Raw genomic sequence first — 20,462 nt, 5'->3', positions numbered from 1 at the left:
AATAGGCAATGGCAGTTCGTGGGGCGAAGTGCTGGTATTCACGACTGAAATTAGTCACTAAAATCTGAGCAGTCCGTGACATCAGCTGCAAAATGCCGCAGGCTACGCAAACCTGTCGAGCCAACAAGACTGACAGATTGCCTTCAGCGATTCTGAGATGGGGAGGATCATCGTCTGTTTCTACAGTGATCAAAGCAGTACTCCGGGGTGGTAAAGTAGCACAGTCATCCAAAACGCGTAACATCGTGGACTGTGGGTGGGAGTCGTTTGAATGAGTTGCCAGTTCGCTGGAAAAAGTGACAAGCAACTTGCGAAGGTTTATGATTGTGCCGTACTCCCGAAGAAAGTCCATGCCGAGTAGGACCTGCCTAGAGCACTCTGCCAGTATAATAAATGAACTGACAAATGTGACCTCACAAATTTGTACCCTCGCAGTGCATTTGCCGATCGGCGTGAGAACATGACCGCCAGCTGTACGGAGCTTAGGTCCTGGCCACGGTGTCGTCACCTTGCGAAATGCAGTAACCAGTTGTCCGCTCATGACAGAATAATCGGCACCAGTATCGACAAGAGCGGTTACTGGGTGGTTATCTACAGAAACGAGTATGTTGGTTGAAACAGGTTTACGGTTTTCGAAGGAAGGTGTCGAAGGTACGCAGTCGTCATCGTCGTTATCGTCGTCATCGTCGTCATCGTCGTTATCGTCGTCGTCAACGCCGTTGTCTGGGTGTTGCAGCGGAGGATCTTTCGAAGTGCGTTGGACTGCGGCCCCACCCTCGGAGGTCGCTGTTCTTAGTTTCCCTGACTTGGGCTTGTGGGCCAGTTGCCCACGAAAGCGGAGAACGTAGTGTAGCGGCTAGGTGACGCCGATCGTCGAGGAGGTGGTGATCGCGACTGGCGCCTCCATGGAGACGAAGATCGGGTCGTTGGCAGGGACTGTTCAACCAGTGGGAACTGCACGTACGGCGACGAAGGTTGACTGGCTAGATATTGCTGGATTTCTCGCGGGCGCTTTCCCTCACGTGGGTGACGAGCGCCAGGGTGATAGCCCTGGAGTCCTATTCTTCAGTAGTAGCAGGCACGGTACAAGTGGCCCGCTTCGCCACAGTGGACGCAGAGTGGCTGATAGTTAGGTGTGCGCCACACGTCTGACTTTCGCGTATTGATTCAGGGGCTCGTGGACCCGTACATATTTGTACGTGAAGCTTGGCCCTGGAGGTGGCACAGCGGTTCTTCAAAAGGCGGGTTACGATGGTTCCCGGGTTGCGCAGATAGCCTCACTGCTTGCGCATAAGTCAGTACGGGGGTGGCTTCAGGTCTGGTTTGCACGAACGGCTGTGCCACCAGGTGGACTTCTTCACGGACGATATCTGTGAGGGATGTTATGGTCGGTTGAAATCGCACTCCCTGTAGTCGATCGAGCTCCTCATGCACGACACTACGTACAAGCTCTCGAAGCGCATCGGTGTCATAGGGCAACGAGAGAGACGATGCTGATACCAGGCTGATTTGGCGATCGTAGACCGAGGAGCGTTGCTGAAGGGCTCGCTCCATTGTTGTCGCCTCACTGACGAACTCAGCTACTGTAGCTGGAGGCCTTCGCATCAGTCCAGCAAACAGCTGCTCTTTCACTGCACACATCAGCAGGCGTACTTTCTTCGTTTCTGTCATGCCAGGGTCAGCACGCATGAAAAGCCGCGACATGTCCTCTACGAACATGGCTACGCTTTCGTTCGGCCTTTGAACCCTATTCTGAAGGGCTTGCTCTGCTTGCTCTTTTCTTGCGGGGCTGCTGTACGTATCGCGTATCTGCCATTGAAATTCTTGCCAGGTGGTGATGGATGGCTCGTGGTTAGCGAATTATGTTCAGGCAGAGTCCTCTAGGGCGAAGTACACGTTCCTTAACTTTTTCTGCTTGTCCCAATAATTGACGTCAGCCACACGATCGAAGTCGTCGAGCCAGTCTTCCACGTCCTCAAAAGGCTCACCATGGAACGGCCGCGGCCAGCGTGGGGTGTGGAGAACCAGCGACGCAGGAGACTGTCCCGTACCGTATGTCTCCTGTGTCTGGCTTGCAGTTGTGGTGGACATCCTCGGCAGATCTTGCAGGCCGTATTCCGGAGGCAGTCTTTGAAGCCGTCGGCTTTTGTGTAGGTTGTCCGCTTCCAGTTCCTGGGGGTCAGAGTACATAGACGCATACCAAGCACTTCCACCAGTTTGTCACACACAAAGCCACAAGAGACTTCGGTCGATGCTATAGATCTCTTTATATATCGCTGTCCTGGCACCTTCATCGTTCTCTTCTTCTGGCAGCCACCCAACATGCCTAGCATGTGGCACCGAATCGCACCGAGTGGCTGTCAGCTGTGTCAAGGCCGTGGCAATATGCTGATGCCTGAGATACTATATTTGAGAAAAAGCAAGGGTCCTAGTACGCTACCCTGCGGTACACCAAAACTGACATATGCAAGGGGTTACGTAAAATTATTAACGACTGTAAATTGCTGACGATTTGTTAGGAAGTTACGAATCCAGGAGAGCGTTAAGCAGTCTAATTTGAGAACGGATAACTTGGAAATTAAACAGCAGTAAGCAACACGGTCGAAGGCTTTGGAGAAGTCGAGAAAAAGGCAATCTGTTTGAAGATTACGGTCCATGTTAAAATGCAAGTCTGTAGTGAATTCTAGTAACTGCGTCTCATGTGACAAGCCTTTCCTAAACCCATGTTGGTTAATAAAGAAAAACTTATTTGATTCCAGATGATGACATATGTGAGATGCAATGATATGTTCAAGCATTTTGCAGCAAATGCTTGTCAATGATATAGGACGATAGTTTTCTGGGGAATTCTTGCTACCACTTTTGTGTACTGGTATCACTTTTGCAATTTTCCAGTCTAAGGCAAGCTGGCCTGATGATAACAACTGGCAGAAAATAATGCATAAAAATTTGCTAGATAGCGTGACTGTATTCTTTAAAATTTTTGAGTTAATATTATCGACACCCGAAGAAGTAGTCAACTTAAGGTTATTATGAGACCTGCGATACCATGCTCTGTTACATCGATGGATTGCATGTACTGGTAATCTAGATCAGTGACTTCCGGCAGATTTGAATGGTCTTCTATTGTGAATATGTATGCAAAAAATGCATTAAAGACGACTGGGCATTCCTCGTCACTGATAGGAGCTTGATTACCATCACTTAGTGAAATATGATGCGAACCACTATTAGGCGAAATTGCCTGCCAGAATTTTTGGGGTTGTTTTTAAGTAGTAAAGGTAGATCTTGAGAGTAGTATTTTTCTTTAGCCTCTCTTAAAGATGAGCAGTAAACTTTCAAAAATGAGCTATATTTATCCCATACCACGGGCAAGTTTGTAGGTTTTGCAGTTGCGTATAGCCTTTTCTTCTTGTTTCTTAGCCGTCGAAGGTACTTGGTGAACCAAGGGTTCTGTCTATCGCCTGTTATTTTGATTTGGGGGATATACGTTTCCACTAAAGCACGAAGCTTTTCTTTAAACAGAAGCCAGTTTTCGTTGACTGACCGAGCAGAAAACGAAGCTAAAAAGGTGCCAGAAAGAAATGTCTCAAGTTCTTTGTTAATATTGCCATAGTCTCCTCTGTTGTAATCACGGATGGTTTTGTTTGGGACGCCTGTAAATTTCAAGGGGGTGTTAAGAGTAAGTTGTAGCTTGTGATCACTGAAACCGTCTAAGCAAACAACTTCACCAACTGTTTCAGGGGTGTTAGTGAAAACTAAATCTAAAATGTTAGTGCCACGGGTGGGCTGGGTAATTATTTGGAATAAATTGAAATCTAACATTAAAGAAATGAACTCCATTGATGTATGACATGAGGATGATAGGTTATTCCAGTCGATCAATGGAAAATTAAAGTCGCCACAAACATAGACGATATCAGCTTGACAGAGCTCAAGGGCTTTAGAAATACTACTGCGCCGTTCGACAAGAAAGTACTGGTTTGTACCTGGAGGACGATAACATCCTATCAGTAGCTTGTTTCTGTAGGTTTGACATTCAGCCCATACTATCTCAATAGTGGAATCTACATTAATAACTTGGGAGGTAACTGTTCTTACGATACGAAGGAGTACGCCACCACCTCTCTTTTCAGTGCGATCACACCTTAAAATGTTAAATGTGCTATCACGTGGGAATATTTCATTATCTGTTATTTCAGAGTGTAGCCATGTTTCAGTAAGAAGAAGAATATCTGAACTGCAGTCATCAAGAAATGAGGCAATATCGTCGCGTTTAGGCAACAGACTTCGGATATTTGTGAAAGATATTGAAATGATGGTGCGATGACAGGTGGCTTTGACTTCCTGCGGTTCACATCATGCAGTGTGGTTTGCTGCTATTTAACGCAAGGAACAACTGTATTGCGAGCGCTATCAAAAATATAAGTGGCATCCCCAATGTGTAGTCGATCGGTTGACAATGTAAACGGCTTAGCTTCAGTTTTTGCAAAAGCAATTAGCTGCTTTCTTGCCTGCCGGGTAGCTGGCAAAAAATCCTTGCGAATTGAAAAACCAGACCCTTTTAGTTTGCGTGCAGAAGGCAAGAGACGGCCTTTGTCTTCGAAAAATGTCATTTTCGCAATAATAAGCCTCACCTTGCCTTCCATAAACTTCCTTAATCGGTGCACCCTCTTAAACTGCGCAGTCAAGAATTCCATGCCTAATTTTTCGGAGCAAAATTGTATCACTTTTTTTTCTGAAGCAGCCCAGTTTTCCTTAGCCTCATCGGCTATACCAAAGTAGAGCAGGTTGGATCGTCGCATACGGTTTTCCGCATTTTCACATCTAGAAGATATTTTATACAGCTGATTGGAAACGTCACGCAATGTTTCCAAACACGTTCCAGAATCACCAGCTGGTTGAGATGGCACAGATGATTCCAACGCTACTAGCTTTGTATTTAGCAGTTTAATTTCATTTACAGCGGCAGCACATTGTTCGTTCACTCATATCAGTCACTGCGCAAAGCCTTCTCATTTTCTGCATGTTTGCATGCAGTTTCCAAAGCAGCTGCCTGTCCCTTTTGGAAATTTTTACAATCGGCTTGCATAGCAGCCATGGCGTCTTCAAGCTTATTTATTCGTTCCAAGGCAGCAGCGAAGGCGTCCACCTCAACCTTCGACATTGGACCGGGATTCTGCTCGACGTCACCCGCTAGGACAAGCAACCGCTCAAACAAAGTAAAGTGCATTTTTGATAACAAAGTAACCAACCGCTTAAATGCACAAGTCCACTCTGTCTGGCACGACATCACTATGATACAATAATCGCTAGATTTAACCGAAGCAGCACTTGCCAGGTAACTAACCTGCAACAATGGCATTGGTGAGGAAGGCATACTTGAAGCCATGTCGTGCCTGAAGCGGACGATGGCTGGCTGGCTTTTAAATCCCCCGTTGGCTGTGATGACTGTAGTATCAGTTTCATGTTGCCAGATGAGTAATTGAGCACGATCCATATTAGGCATTGCGTGCGTAGCCAGATCACAGGCTGGGAGCAGTCCAGTTTCGCCTTGTTGGTTGGCCCCGAAGATGATGTAGCAGTAGGCCCATGTCGTGGCAATCTGCAACAATGGCATTGGTGAGGAAGGCATACTTGAAGTGATGTTGTGCCCGAAGCAGACGATGGCTGGCTGGCTTTTAAATCCCCCGTTGGCTGTGACGACTGTAGCATCAGTTCCAGGTTGCCAGACGAGTAGTCGAGCACGATCCATATTAGGCCTTGCGCGCGTAGCCAGATCACAGGCTGGGAGCGGTCCAGTTTCACCTTGTTGGTTGGCCCCGAAGATGATGTAGCAGTTGGCCCATGTCATGGCAATCTGCAACGATGGCATTGGTGAGGAAGGCATACTTGAAGCGATGTTGTGCCTCCTATGAGTAATGACCTCATAGGCCACCGAGTGATGGTGGTGATGATGATTCATTGGCATCCCTTTTGAAATGGGGCAGTGACGAATAGTTACCTTGCCTGCTTGAGTTTCTCAGGTATGCTATGCATGCTTTTCATTCTAGCATTTTTGTATACATCTCCTTAATCTATTTTCTCTTTCTCAAAACATACTACTATGGCACCATCTTATAGCGAGTTGGCACCGTGCCTCGTGCTGCACTCCGCTTTCCTCCTCAGTCTTTCACCATACTCTGCTCCTCCGCATTCCTCCTCATATGTCCTCAGTACCCTCCTCTGCTTTCCTCCTCACGCTTTCTTTGCTATCGCCGTTTTTCATCCTTCACTGAACTCTGCATTCATTCTGTAGGTTATGCCGATGCTGAAGCTGATGCTCAACGTATATGTTGTGGATTTATGAGACATACACTGTCTCCATGATTGGCTCGCTTTGTTATGAGCATCACTCAGCAAGGTTATCTGATGATGGTAGGACGATGGCCATTTGCCGACAGCGCATGCAGTGATGACGATGGAACTATGACGGAGATGGAACTATGAAGAAGGAATGACGTCGATAGAACGACAAAGGCATTATGAGGACGATGGCATGATGATGATGGGATGATTCTGAAGCGATAACAATAAATAGCCATGACACAATTACAATGCCATGACAATGGGGGCATAATCACAACTGATTGACGATAGCACAATTATAACAAAATGAAAAATAAATTATGTTGATAGAACGGCAGTATGATGACAATGTGGCTGATATAGCGGCTCCACAGCCACCGTAGTCCTCCATAAAGAAAGCAACCAAATCCCAATAAAGAAAGGCGTCAGGCAGGGAGATAGGATCTCTCCAATGCTATTCACAGCGTGTTTACAGGAGGTATTCAGAGACCTGGATTGGGAAGAATTGGGGATAAAAGTTAATGGAGAATACCTTAGTAACTTGCGATTCGCTGATGATATTGCCTTACTTAGTAACAAGGGTGTCTACCAAGTTGACCTTTCCAAATTCCCCGAGTTTTCCAGGTTTTCCCTGAGTCCCTTTGCAATATTTCCTGAGTAACCAGAGCTTTGTTTTATGTCAAGACGGGCTCCGTACATCATGTCGCCCAATGGTGTCACTCTCTAGTAAGCATGTTAAAAAAAAAAAAAACTTCTTAATCTAGTTTGAATAGTAGGGGTAGTGTTCATTTTATTCAAAAAGAAAACAGAAGGGAGGGGTTAGTAAAATGCACAGCGAATAAAATATCTTTAAAGGAAAATAGTAAAACCCATTGCAAACTGAGTCGAACATTCTCAAATGCGAATAAAAAAAAAAGATGCATACAGAATATTTTCGACTATGAGCTATTTCTATCAATTGATAGCAAGCTAACTGGTATGCAGCCCGAACTTTATCACAAGTTAGATTCTCTCGCAACAGCTGGTAAGTCAACCTCAACTGTCCTGACATACTCAGCCCACGCACAAGGCGTCAGTGTTGCGTTTCACTGCTTTAGAGAGTTTTTTTTTTTTTTTTTTACTTGAGTGACGGACACCTGCATCTCCGTGTCCGCCAACACTTTGCTTTGAGAGTGCAAGCTCCCTCAAAAAAGCGGCAGCACGCTTCCTTCCCCGTTCATTTTTCAATGCCCAGACAACACCAAATGTCCTAAGGACGTCCCAAGCAAGTACTGAAGTCCCAAGTCCAAAAAAGGAAGTAATATGGATGTCCCATGGACTTAAGCGAACGGATGTCCAATAAACGTCCCAGAATAGCACATGAATGGGAATGGTACATATGTGCTTATTTCACGAATATTTTATGTGCTATTCCAGTACACATACGCGCTCAAATTAAACTTGCGTAACCCTGCACACAAAATATGCATTAAGGAGGCGAGAACACAAAGCACACGTTGGTCGTTGATCCCACATTTATGTATACATTAACCTTGCGCACTAAACCGGTTCAACTCCGATGGCGCACAAATGTAGTTCAACGTACACATTATTGTGGACTGAAACCATCCGTGCAACAGACCTGCCTACTTACTTCCTACTTGACAAATTCTCGGGGAAGCAACGAGCAGTTTCGGCAGTTTCGGTTTCAGTTCTTTTTGAATTTATCTTTTACTCCATAACTAATTCCAAATAGGCAGGGAAAACACAATAAAACAAAAGCATTATTATTAGTTTTTAAAATACCGAATAGCTTCTTTTTACTTTTGCCCTTACTATAGGTTGATTATATACGGCATGGCGGCCATGGCTGCTCTGTTACCATGGTTTTGCATTTTCTCCCGCGGGCTCCGTGTTCGCATAGGTCCTACATAGTTTCAGGGTTTCGCGCGCTTTCTCAAATAGTTCTTACTGGTTCTTATAGTTGTGCTCATGGAGCAAGCCTGCGTTTCAATCGAAGGTGTTGTCATTTGCTAACTGTTTCTAATCAGTCTGGCCTGCCGACATACGTGTGACGGCCTTGTTTTTCACCTCCTTTAGAGCTTACGGTTGGCGGGAAGCGCGCCATGGAAAACGAAGACGAAAGTAAGTTATAGTCGCATTTTTCATTCCTCCACGTTCGTAGCGTTAGTCTGCCGCTCTTAAAGTGCAGTCCAGTGCTATACTCTCAATGTCACTCGCGTAAACAACACTCACACATCAATTTACTGGCGATTGAGAATCTGAACAACGAAGAATACAAGCGAGCAGTAACGCCAGCATGGCTTCCATGTCTAGAGCGACTGCCTACCATCGCGTCAGCCAAGCCGTGCAGGCCGATGTGCGCGCAATATTGGCAGCTGCTGGCGAACATACTAATGCAAGGAATCTTCCTGCTGGTGTCGCCGTCACCTCCTTTCGGCCAGTGGAAGTTCGCGAATCACATCCGAACCTTTCGCTCGGCCAAGTTGCGAGGGGCAGCTATTGTGGCGGTGCGCAGGAATTTTGCAATGTGGACTAGTCTGGTGACAGCATACATTGCAATCACAGTTTTCCCATGGATTAAAACACGTTGGCGGGCTAGTTGGTTAGAATCCATGGTAGAGTGGTATAAGCGCGACTGTACGAGGACGTAAGAAGAAGCAGACAGACACAGCGCTTCACTTTCAACTGTAGATGTTATTTTTGCACGCATTGATAAATATATACCGTACAAGCGGAAACAAACGTAACAGCAAAAAATAACATTCAGCGGTGAATTTCGATAAACCGTACACGTGTGCAAGGCATGGGGAAAATATGTACTGTAGTGGTCACAAAGATAAACCGAGGAATCATATCTCCTTTTCAGATAGCGATACCGAAGGCTTGCTTACGCACTTTTCCTCTAATTTTCCAATCTCGTAGGCCTCCACAATCTCCCTCGTCATCCTGCTATGAGCCCTATACAGAATGGAAGTACTTTCAAACATGGGCTTGCAGGTATAATCTCGGCAGTGAATACCCAAATGACCCGAGATTACCCTAGTGACGTTATATCGATGCTCTTTTAATCTCTCATAGATGCATCTGCTGGTTTGACCAACGTATCTTCTTCTGCATGAAAGTGGAATGGCATAGACAACGTTATGAGTACAGGTTACAAATTGTTTGCGATGTTGAGTAGAACATGCATGCCTTTTGTTATTCAGGTTAACACAGGGAATAACAAAAGGCACGTATGCTCTACTGCCAGGATAGTCGTCCACCCTAAATTGTTTTGTCATTTATGCTGTGGTAGCAATTAAACCGTTATCATACTCAAAAGTTAATTAAACCATGTTGTACACCTTTGCTTGGGGACCACTGGTCGCACCATATCGAGTCTTCAGCCAGGCACACTTAAACTTGATCTTCCTTTTACTTAGCTGTTCTATTTGAGTTCTGATCAACAAACAGTTTGTTGCCTGTGAATTTTATGGCTCTTGAGGATGTGAAACCTTACGACATGCTTAGTGCACCGTTTTTGTAGATCTTTCATACCATGCCTCACTTTGAACGTCGGCTTGACGATCCGAGTCTGCAGGCTGAGGCCTTCACTTTATGCGCACTGTGGAGCATTGTGCTAATCTTTAACTTCACCTACAGCTCCTGACTTAGGAACTAGTTATTTTGACCTAACTTTCCATATATGCATCCAGCATGAGGATGAAATACACTTTCTGAACTGGCAGTAATGGCAGTATGTGCTTAAGACTGTAAGATTGCTGGAAGCTTCATCCACAGGCTCAGCAAATTACAGTACCATATTACATTTCCTTCAAGGTTTCTAAACTGGCCTTTTAAGACAGCCGCTCCAACATAAGAATTACGCTCTGCAAAGTTGTTATCAAACTGGTGCACAATGTTTGTAATGCAACTTTACAGGACTATGTAAAGCTAATTATTCTCCTGCAGCTTCTTAATTGTCTCACCAGCCGTGAAGTAATGCCTCTGTGTTGGCACATAGCGTTTCCTTTCTTTTTATGTGTATTTTGCGTTGAGGTGAAGCATAACCAGTGGCCTCTTTCTGTTTCAGCTATACCGTACAGACCAGCATCTATGCCATTCTAGAGAAGGCAGGTAGAAGCACAAGTGCCTGGTATGTCTTTACATATGTGATTGCAGTTTAATGTTGCTTTGTACCACACTTGTGCACTGGAACACTGCATATTATGATTAAAATGCATTGTACAGATCTTACAAGAAAAGGTATATTCTGTAAGTGTCCACTGTGTGGACACTTACAGAATACCCTCTTGCCTCACCATCCCAGCTTCTGCACCTTTTGTAAAAAATTTAAGACCACTTACAGGCTACTGAGGCTTTTTTGAACGAATATCAGCGTAAGACATAACAGGACATGACACAAATGCTTTGTGTGTCATGCATGCAGTTTATTGGCACATTAAATGTTTTCTGGTCTCAGCTAGTATATTTAAATTTTTGTCTGCTTGTGCATCCTGCTATCAAAGAGAGTGTAAGCCATGCTGTTTTTGTTGTTTCAGATGCTTTGCACAGGTCTGTAGCTACTCACACTGAAGCTCCAAGGTTATACACAGACTTGCAAACTCAAGGTTAGTCACCTCTGTGATAGACATCTTTGTGCAGCTGTGATTCACTGTCCCTAGTATTAGTTTTTGTACATTTATTACACTATGGTCATGTGGAGCATAACCTATGGTCTGTTCTACATTCAGGTTCAGCCTACAGGCCAGTATCCACATCTCTTGCTGAAAATACAAGGTCACGCACAAATCCACATGTGCTCGGTGTGTAATTCATATGCAATGTTATGTTCTTTATGCAGGTGGAGTTTAATCCATGGTGTTTTTGTTTTAGCTGCTTTGCACAGGTCGGAAGCTGCTGGCTCATTCACGAAATTGCAAACTCGGGGTATGTCATTTATAGGATATGCATCATTATGTTGCTGTCTTTCATTGCTTCCACTTTATTATTTTTTGTACATTTATTAGCTATGGTCAAATGTCTGTGGTCTTTTATTTTCAGGCTCATCACACACACCAGTATCCACACCCTTTGCTGGAGCTACAAGGCCACACACGGAACCACATGTGCTTGGTGTGTCATTCTGATGTCGCATTGCTATGTTTGTTATGGTGCTGTAGTTCTTGATAGTTCTTTTAATGCAATTATGATTCTTTGCCTACTTCAGGCATTTTGAGCCTATCTATCTAACTATCCTCTTACGTCTTTGTTTCAGGTGGTTTACGCAGGCCTGCTTTGACACATGCTGAAGTTGCCAGCTTCAAAGAGTTGCAACCCCTTGGTGTGTCCCGCATGCAATATAAATCTTTATGCTGGCTTTGTTCAGTGATTATAATTTTTTTTTGGCATTTAATGCACTGCAGTCAGGCAGAGCATAACCTGTGGCGTCGTTTATGTTAAGATTCATCGTACAGGCCGGCATCCACATATCCGACTGGAGCTACAAGGTCTTTTTTTTTTTTTTTTTTATTGCGATGAAGGCTTGCCCTTAAGGCATAATTGTTGGAGCGTATATGTGTATTATATGTGTGCTGTGAGGCCTGTGTTGTGTATGAATTGAAGCAGTGTTTTGTGAAATCTGTTATCATGTATCCAGCGGTCATAGCTGGTTGTCACACTGTAGCGGAGGCCGGCTTGCAGTAGGTGACGCGAGCGTTCCGAACTTAAACCCGTACACGTCCATATTAGGTGGTATGCATCTGATTCCACCACAGGAACGGAGCAGTATGGACACGTAGCACCCAGTGGTAAATGCGACCAGTTCCACCTTGAGACAACAGCCGGTGTAAGGGCCACCCCGGCCCGAAGCCTCCTAAGCACAACTTCCTCCGCCCTAGTAAGGTGAAGGGGGAGGGAGCAGACACACGGTGGGATAAGAGCGCGTGTGTCCTGCCGGAGAACATTTTTACGGGCTCGCAGCGAGTTACGGGGTTGGGGTGGGAGGGGAATAGGTGGAGGATCAGGATTAGGAGGGCAGTGTGCCTGCTGGTCAGCAGCAATGTTGTGAGGGTTCGCTGAATGGCCTTGAATCCAGTGTACCTTGACGCAAGTAGCTGTCTTACTATTCATAGTGTGTATTCTCTCGCAGATTTCCATCGCCTTATCGACCTTCTTGAGTTCCTGCATAGCCGCTAAAGAATCCGTGAAGATGTCTAGTTGCTTGATGGTAGGCAGCTTAGATGTCGCATCTTGCATAGCGTCGTGGATGGCTTGAAGTTCCATTACTAGAGCGCTAGCTTCCGTAGATAAATAGCGCTGGTGGCCGCTGATGAAATTATGCGTTGTACTCAGGAATGATGTCCTTCCGCCGTCTGGGAGAATGGCAGCATCCGTATAGACTTTGCAGGTGTTAACGCATGATGCAGCGACGATGTTGTGTTCGTCAATAGTACCTGTTGTATCGCTGCGTCGTAACTTCGTTGGCTTATTAGTTGTGATGCTGGTGAATTCCCAGGGAGGCATTGGACAGGGCTGATTGTCAATCCGAGAGCCGCGGTGAAAATGAGCATGCAGCGCAGCGACAGCCGGAATAAGTTGCTTTTTTATTTCACGTGCTTTTTCACGTTGCAAAATTAGCTCTGCAATTGTGTTGAGCTGGGCATGTTCCTGTAGGGCTGGTATCGGAGTGATGCGGGGCAGTGCTGTGATTGTGCGCATAGCATCGCGATTAATCGTCTCCAACTGTGCTAGCTGTGCCAACGTCAGCCGTTGAAATTGTGCTTGATATAAAATTCGTGGCTGCAAGACTGCACGCACCAACCGTCGAGCTACGTCAGTACGAGCTCCAGCTGCTTTTGCTGCAATGCGACGAATAAGGTGAAGTGTTTTTGTTGAACTCTGTCTGGTTTTACGGAGCCAGTGTGCACCACTGCCGGATTGGTGAATATCGAGACCCAGTATGCGGACCTCAGAAGCCTCAGGGATTGTTACTGCGCCGAGTCTAAATGTAAAGGGGTGCTGCGTGATTCTTGTGCGTCCTTTCTTGTTGGCCACCACAACATAGCTTGATTTTTGGGCGGAAATGTCCAATCCTGCTTTCCGAGCGTAGTTGTTCAGCACATCAAGGGCTTCTTGAAGCTGTTGAGTTTGTCTAGATATATCTTTATGCACGGACCACAAAGTGACATCATCTGCATAGATTAAGAACCTCACATCTGGAATCCGATGTAGTTGCCAGGCTAGAGGTATTAGAGCAACGTTGAAGAGAAGAGGAGCCAGAACCGAACCTTGTGGGACTCCTCTGTTCGATGTGAAGTATCCTTCTTGCCTTCCATCTACTCTAATCGCAAATGTGCGATTCTGAAGGAATGAGTAGATGAATCTTACCACCCGCGGTGGAAGTCCCAGGTCGATGAGGTTGGATATAATGATTTCATGGTCTATATTGTCATAAGCTTTCGTTATGTCTGTTGCTACTACCGTGCGCACAGCGTGACTGTGTGGAGAAACCTGTAAAACATCGTCTGATAAGATAGAAAGTCCGTCTTCAGTTCCCAAGTAAGAACGGAATCCAATTTGAGCAGGATGATATTTATCGTGGCGTTCAAGCCACCAGGAAACTCGTGTGGCCAGCATCTTTTCAGCGAGTTTGCAGACAGTTGAGGTTAGTGAAATTGGGCGTAAAGATTGCAGGCTATTTGGAGACTTTCCTGGTTTCGGAATCGCGACAACAATTGAGTGCTTCCAATCAGGTGGAACGTTTCCAGTCTCCCATACTTTATTAATAGCCTGAAGAAGTGCGTCGAGAGCTGCTCCTTCCATGTTCTTGAAAACCTCATAAGGAATACCATCGGGACCAGGTGTTGTTCGTTTCTTCGAAGTTTCAATCGCCGCTATTAGTTCGGCCATGGTGAAAGGGCTGGATATATCGGATATGGAAGCTGTGTCACACTCATCAATTTCGGGGCAGTTTATAGGTGACGCTTGATCGTATTTCGGGAAAAACGCTTTAGCAGCGTGTTCTGCAAATTGATGCGGCGAACTCTGCATCGCTAACCTAACGCTCGCTGCAGGGTCAGGTTGCTTATGACCGCGTTCCATTGACCGGAACGTGCGCCAAAGTGCTCTGTTTCCAATGCCCGATCCAAGATTCTCGCACCACTCATACCATCGTCGTCGAGAAAGTTGCTTTTCGTGCTGACGCGCCTTCGCCGCTATATGGTTAGCACGTGCACGGCTACCTGGTGCATCGGGATTTCTCGACGCATACAATTCCGCCTGACGTCGCTTTGCCCAAAGTTGCAAAAGGGTGAGGTCCGGTTGAGGTTGTTCCTCGTCAACTGTGGTTACAGTGGTGTTCCTCCGTAGCAGTTCTTTCAAAGCGGGAAGAATTTCTGAGGGCTCTGAGGGTACTTTATCAGTCGATGATTCCCGAAACTTATCCCAATGCGTGACTGTTACTCGTCGTCGAATTTTCTTTATGCACGTTCTGTGCAAACCAATTATTATTGGCATATGATCACTGCCCCATGTATCTGGTTCCACCCGCCACTGCGGCATTCCAGGACCCAACCACCACGTGAGGTCTGGGGCGTTTGTTCTAGATACTGCGGGTACAGTACAGGTAGCCACAGCATGATGGTTCAGCAGTGTAAAAGTGGCATCGCTCATGATATTTTTAACTTGGCATCCTCTTCGTGAGTTGTACTTGTACCCCCATTCTGTATGTGGGGCATTGAAGTCTCCACCCACGAGAATAGGAATTCCCGGGTACGTAGACCGGAGATGGGCTATCCACCCCAAGTTCAAACGTGTGCGCTGCGGTCTGGCGTAGAATGACACTAGAATGACAGGAGTCTTCACTGGTCGTGTCAGGACCCCGACAACTTCTTGATTACCACTACACCATGGCTCCAGGTCAATCACTGTGTGAGCAATTTGCGATGATATATAAACTGCAGCTTTCCCCGGAGCTGAAGCCATTGTAGTAGCACGTCTATCTCTAATAGATGGGTTATGGTACCCATTAAAATTGGTTAGGGAGCATAGCTTATTATGCTCTTGAATAAGCAGTGCCCACACATGTAGCTTATTGTATTGAAGCTTGGTTTTAATTTCTCCTAACTTGGAGTTTAGGCCCCGACAATTCCACTGAAGAATTCCATCCTGTGACAGCTGCTGCAGAGAATTAGCCATGATGCAGGCAATTCTGAATGAGCAACGTTAGCTGAGCAAGTTGATCTAAAACTGCTGTCCAAACAGCTTGGTTGACCTGTGGTGCCGGACGGGATCCAGGCGTAACGGTGGCATTAGCAGTGGTTGAAGCGTCACGTGTCGGTCCTATTTTCTGACGACGCAGAATTACCAATTCTTTATGTTTGCGTAGTCGCTCAATCTCTCTGGCCAGTGCGTCTATCCGAGCGTCAATGTCATCATGGTCATCATCTGACTGATGCAGAGGTTCCGGTAATTTCTGTTTCTTTGTCTGCGACTGCTTGCCACGTTTAAGAACAGAAGAATACAGTTGTGTTTCTGGGGCTTTTTCTTCTTCTGCCAGGAGCATCTCTGGCTCTTCTGCAAGAACCTCATAACGATTGTGTGTTGTTACTATAGTCGTTTTTGGTATAGCCTTTCGTATCCGGATTGTGGCCTTCTGTTTAGTCGGACAATTTGTGCTTGTCAAATCGTGCTCATCAGATTTACATAAGCCACATCGATATCGTGGTTGGCCTTCTGGTGTGAGCTTTTCTGGATCAATAGTACGCTGTGGGCAAAATGCCTGCATGTGTCCACGTTGAAAGCAGCGGTAGCAGAATATTGCTCGAGGGAGGTATGGTTTAGGTCGCAATATGCAACCATAGTAATAAAACCGTTCTGGGATACATTGAGGGCCCTGTACCGTCACTAAGCATGTACGGCTTTTGCCCATGAATCTAGCTGCGAGCACCCTGTGTGTCGTGGAGGTCAATTCACGACATATTATCTCAGGGGTGTCTTCTGGGTCAATGCCATAGACAACACACCTCTGTATATTAGGGCCCGATGCAAAGTAGCACTGCACAGGCAGGTGTTGATCTTCTGACAGCGGGATAGATGTTAAAGTGCACATTTTCTGCACATCACTGAGAGATGCCAAGTGCACAGTGATCGAGTTGGTAGATTTATATGCTGCGAACCCTTTGTATCCGGTGGTTTCAAGAGATTGGTCGATGACCCTTTGGACATATTTTGTGGCTACTGAAGTTATGTCGTAGCATGAAAGGGGCCGTATGTGAACTCGATATGATTGAGAAGGGGTGGGCGTTGGGTAAGACTGAGAGGGAGCGGGCGTAGGGGAGGCCGTGGAGGAATAGTCTGGGGTGGCCCTTACCTTTTTTGCCGGTTGCTCCGATGCGATGGCGTCTTGTTGAAGCACGTTGATAGGGGGACCTCGCTTGGCTGCATTCGTCGAACCGCCAGAGGGCTGCACGTCCATAGGGTCACCAGTGTCCGTCGGCACGACTGCGGATAGGTTCACATTCACATCACGAAGAGGACTGTCCTTCGGTGTTTCATCTTGGGTATTCGAGCTATCGGATGCACACTTCGGCTGCATGGTTGGCATGGATGTTGTCACGCGCAGCAGTCCGGTGGAAGGTACAGATGAGGAGCTCACATCTGGCACAAACACTTCTTCTTCGTCGGGCGAGCGCGGCGGCTCGGCCGCACTAAGCCTAAGCGCCAACCGTGCTTGTTTTGAGTCTATCAGACGAGCAGGATCAGTAGGACAAGGCAAAGAAGAGTCCTCACCAGAGTCCACAGGTCCCCATAGGCTTCCGATGAGCTTCGTATCCGGATAAGGGCGAGATTTTCTTTGCTGTCGAGCAATTTCCAAGGAACACAAGGAAACCACGTCTGCGTGGAAACGTCGTCGTCTTCCTCCGATCAGCTACAAGGTCACACGCAGATCCACAAGTGCTTGGTATGTCATCTACCTTCTATTAATCGTTATAGTTAATAGGGTTCAGTGATGGGTTTTAGTGTTGCTAAGGCGAAATTTTCAGTATTTTATCTGTGAAGGCTGATTTGTCTTGCTTTCTCATTTAATATTTACTTGAGACAAGTTATTTTTTGTATTCTATATGTACCATTCGCATTCATGATAGTCCATTAGCACTAACTTATATAGTTGTTCATTGTAACATATTGGAAACAGAAGGTGGTGCCCTTAGCACTAAATCAGCTTTGTTCTTTAGTTATCTTGCAGCTTCATGACAGAAAAATGGCAGAACCCATCTCATGATGACTGTCGATGTAATGTGATTAGCATTCAAGCAATATAGCAGCACACCACATTGCTGAAGCCACATTCATTTAAAAAATCTACAGTAGCCATTCGGAGACTATCGTTGCTTTGGCTATAGGCGACATATGGCGTCTCCGGTATCAGCTCACTTTCTTATAGGACTCGCTTGGCGAGGTTGCCCGTGAGCATGACGGCATAACGAAGACAGTGTGATGAAGATGTAATGATAAAGTATGACGTCTGTGGAACAACGAAGGTATTATGATGACAACGCCATGGCGACAAGGAGATGGCAATTTTGAAACGATGACTATGGTATAATCATGACAATGTGACAACTACAGCATGAGGACAATGGGATGATGCAAGTGCATGGCGACGACTCTGATGAAGGTACGGAAACAACTGCATGACAACGATGACGACAACAATAAGATTACATGTTTGAAGTGATGACAATGGAAAACAGTACGATGACAATGGTGTGCTGATAACCATGGGATTACGATGGTGTAGTGATGATGGCACAGTGAGAGTCGGATGATGTCAGAATGAAGAAGGTGGAACGACCATTACCACTTCACGACGGCAGTATGACAATGAAGTGTCCAATCATTCAATCATGGAGATAGCCAACTTTTTTGTCGGTCAAGGCAACTGACCGCGGGCTGACACTAAAAATTTTAATTCTGGCTTTTTACATGCCTCTAGCAGGATCTGATTATAAGCCAGGCACACCGTAATGGGGGGCTCGAGAATAATTTGGACCACCTGGGGTTCTTCAGCATGCACCCAGTGCATGGCACATGAGCATGTTTGCATTCTGCCCCCATCAGAATGGGCATGCGACAGCCAGGAATTGAACCTGCAAGCTCAAGCTTAGCGGCACAACACCATGGCCTCTAAGCCACTGCAGAAAGAAGTGAGCTGACACATGAAAGCCCTTTGCAATGCACAGTGATCCACAGTTTCCTTGAGGAGGAGGAGGAAAGAACTTTATTGTGCGCCCTGCGAGTTGGTGGGGAGGGCCAAAGGCCCCGCCTAGGTGACGGCCAGGAGTTCTTGGGTCCTGGCGGCATCCTCGGCCCGCTGGACGGCCCATAATTGATCTTCGAGGACGGGGCTGAGCAGCGCGGCTTCCCAGCGCGTGCGAAGGCTGCTGCTAGAGGCCGCGTTTTCTTTATTGTTATTTAGCCCTCTGCATTCCCACAATATATGCTCCAGAGTGGCTCTGGATTCACATGTTTTGCATTTGTCCGTAGGATATACATCCGGATATATGATGTGCGAGAGCGCAGGATTCGGATACGTCCTAGTTTGTAACTGCCGCCATGCGACAGACTGCTTTTTCGTCAATTTTGCGTGAGGTCGCGGGAATATGCACCTCTGTAACCTATGATGTTTCGTAATGTCATTATATGTTGTCATTCTGTTCTCCCACTCCCACTCATTTACCGCACCGTCACGTCCGGAGGGTGTCGGGGCGTCACTTGCGACTGCGGCTCGGTCCGTAAGCCCTCGAGCCGCATCATGTGCCGCCTCGTTGTTGCCGTCCGCCGCGAGGGTGTGAGCGGGTGTCCAGGTGATGTATATCTCTCTTTTGTAATTTTGCCCTCCTGCAAGAAGAATTTGTAGTGCCTCCGGGGAGATTCGGCCGTTGGCAAAGTTTCTTATTGCCGTCTGAGAGTCGCTGACTATCACGGTTGCGTTAGTCTGAGCTGCTGCGAGCACCATGGCTACTTCTTCAGCTATCTCGTTACTTGTGGTGCGTATAGTCGCGCATGTCTTGCACCGTTTATCCCTATCGATTACGGCTGCCGTAAATCCCCGTCTGCGACTGTATCGAGCCGCGTCTACGAACACTGCGTCTTTTTCGCTGCCGAATTTCTTCTGTATTTGCTTCGCTCTGTTCTTTCTTCTGTCCTCATTGTGTTCTGGGTGCATGTTCTTTGGTAAGGGAGGTATTACCAATCTTTCCTTTGTATCTCTCGGGATGTCCACCTTGACACCATGCTGTGTGTGGTAACCTATGTCTAATCTCTCTAGGATGTGTCTGCCTGCTTCCTTGACCGAAAAAGAAATTGGCTATCTCCGTGACGAAGAGATTAGATGCTCGTTTCGTTTTCATTAAGGACACATGTCTGGTTTTAAGGTGCTTTTTTTTAGTACCTTCTTTTTGATTTTCTAAACCGTATATATTGCGGTTGCAGAGTAGCAGCCAGTGCTTAGTCCTATTCTCTCTTTCTCGTCCCGTTCGTCACTCTGCTTTTCTATCATGAAGCCATACTAACAAGCACAGGTTCAGAATTTCTCGCAATATTGCTGGCTGTTCAGTCATTAATGTATCTGCATTTTATTTTTCAGCTTGCATTCACATGTTCCCTGTTGAATGCTGTAGTGTAAACGATAAGCAGCAAGTTCTTAGAGCTCCATCTCTTAAGCTTGTGTAATTGAACAGCATGTTTCTTTCACTTGTGCTATGTACCTGTGTAAATTGAAATGAAAACAGCAAAGTGCATAGCTTCTACACAGTTTGCCTCACCTGGCTTTCACTTCACGATAGTGGTGTGAGCATGAGTATTCATTAGCCAACCCTATGGCGCAGCTATGCAGCATGTAAGAAAAGCTTTTGTAGGTTGCCACTGGCACACTACCTTTTCTCAATGTCATCATGATGGAGTGACACTGCCATGAGTCAGTGGTGCAGTTTATCGCTTCTTCCTCCTTTAGGAGCGTGCCCCATCATTCGAGCTATGACGGTTGCTAGTGTGGATGCGGTGACTTAGAAAAGCACTTGTCTGTGGTGTGGCTGCAGCGTTGCACAAACCGTGAATCCCAACTCACA

General features: G+C 46.2%; 1 protein-coding gene and 1 long non-coding RNA gene across 5 annotated transcripts in view; one reads left to right on the top strand and one right to left on the bottom strand.

Moving 5' to 3' along the window:
- Window positions 1-20,462, bottom strand: part of Vps8 (vacuolar protein sorting 8) — a 962,017-nt gene that overhangs the window by 424,413 nt on the left and 517,142 nt on the right. The gene's annotated exons all lie outside the window — the stretch shown is intronic.
- Window positions 10,432-11,280, top strand: LOC139057086 (uncharacterized). Its single transcript, XR_011512562.1, has 4 exons — window positions 10,432-10,486; window positions 10,893-10,961; window positions 11,085-11,156; window positions 11,227-11,280. It is a non-coding gene; the product is annotated as an uncharacterized lncRNA (long non-coding RNA).

This window comes from Dermacentor albipictus, chromosome 1, assembly GCF_038994185.2.
Source record: "Dermacentor albipictus isolate Rhodes 1998 colony chromosome 1, USDA_Dalb.pri_finalv2, whole genome shotgun sequence".
NCBI classification, from domain to species: domain Eukaryota; kingdom Metazoa; phylum Arthropoda; class Arachnida; order Ixodida; family Ixodidae; genus Dermacentor; species Dermacentor albipictus.
Note: the sequence above shows the minus strand (reverse complement) of the source record. Positions and strands in the feature narration are given on the sequence as shown.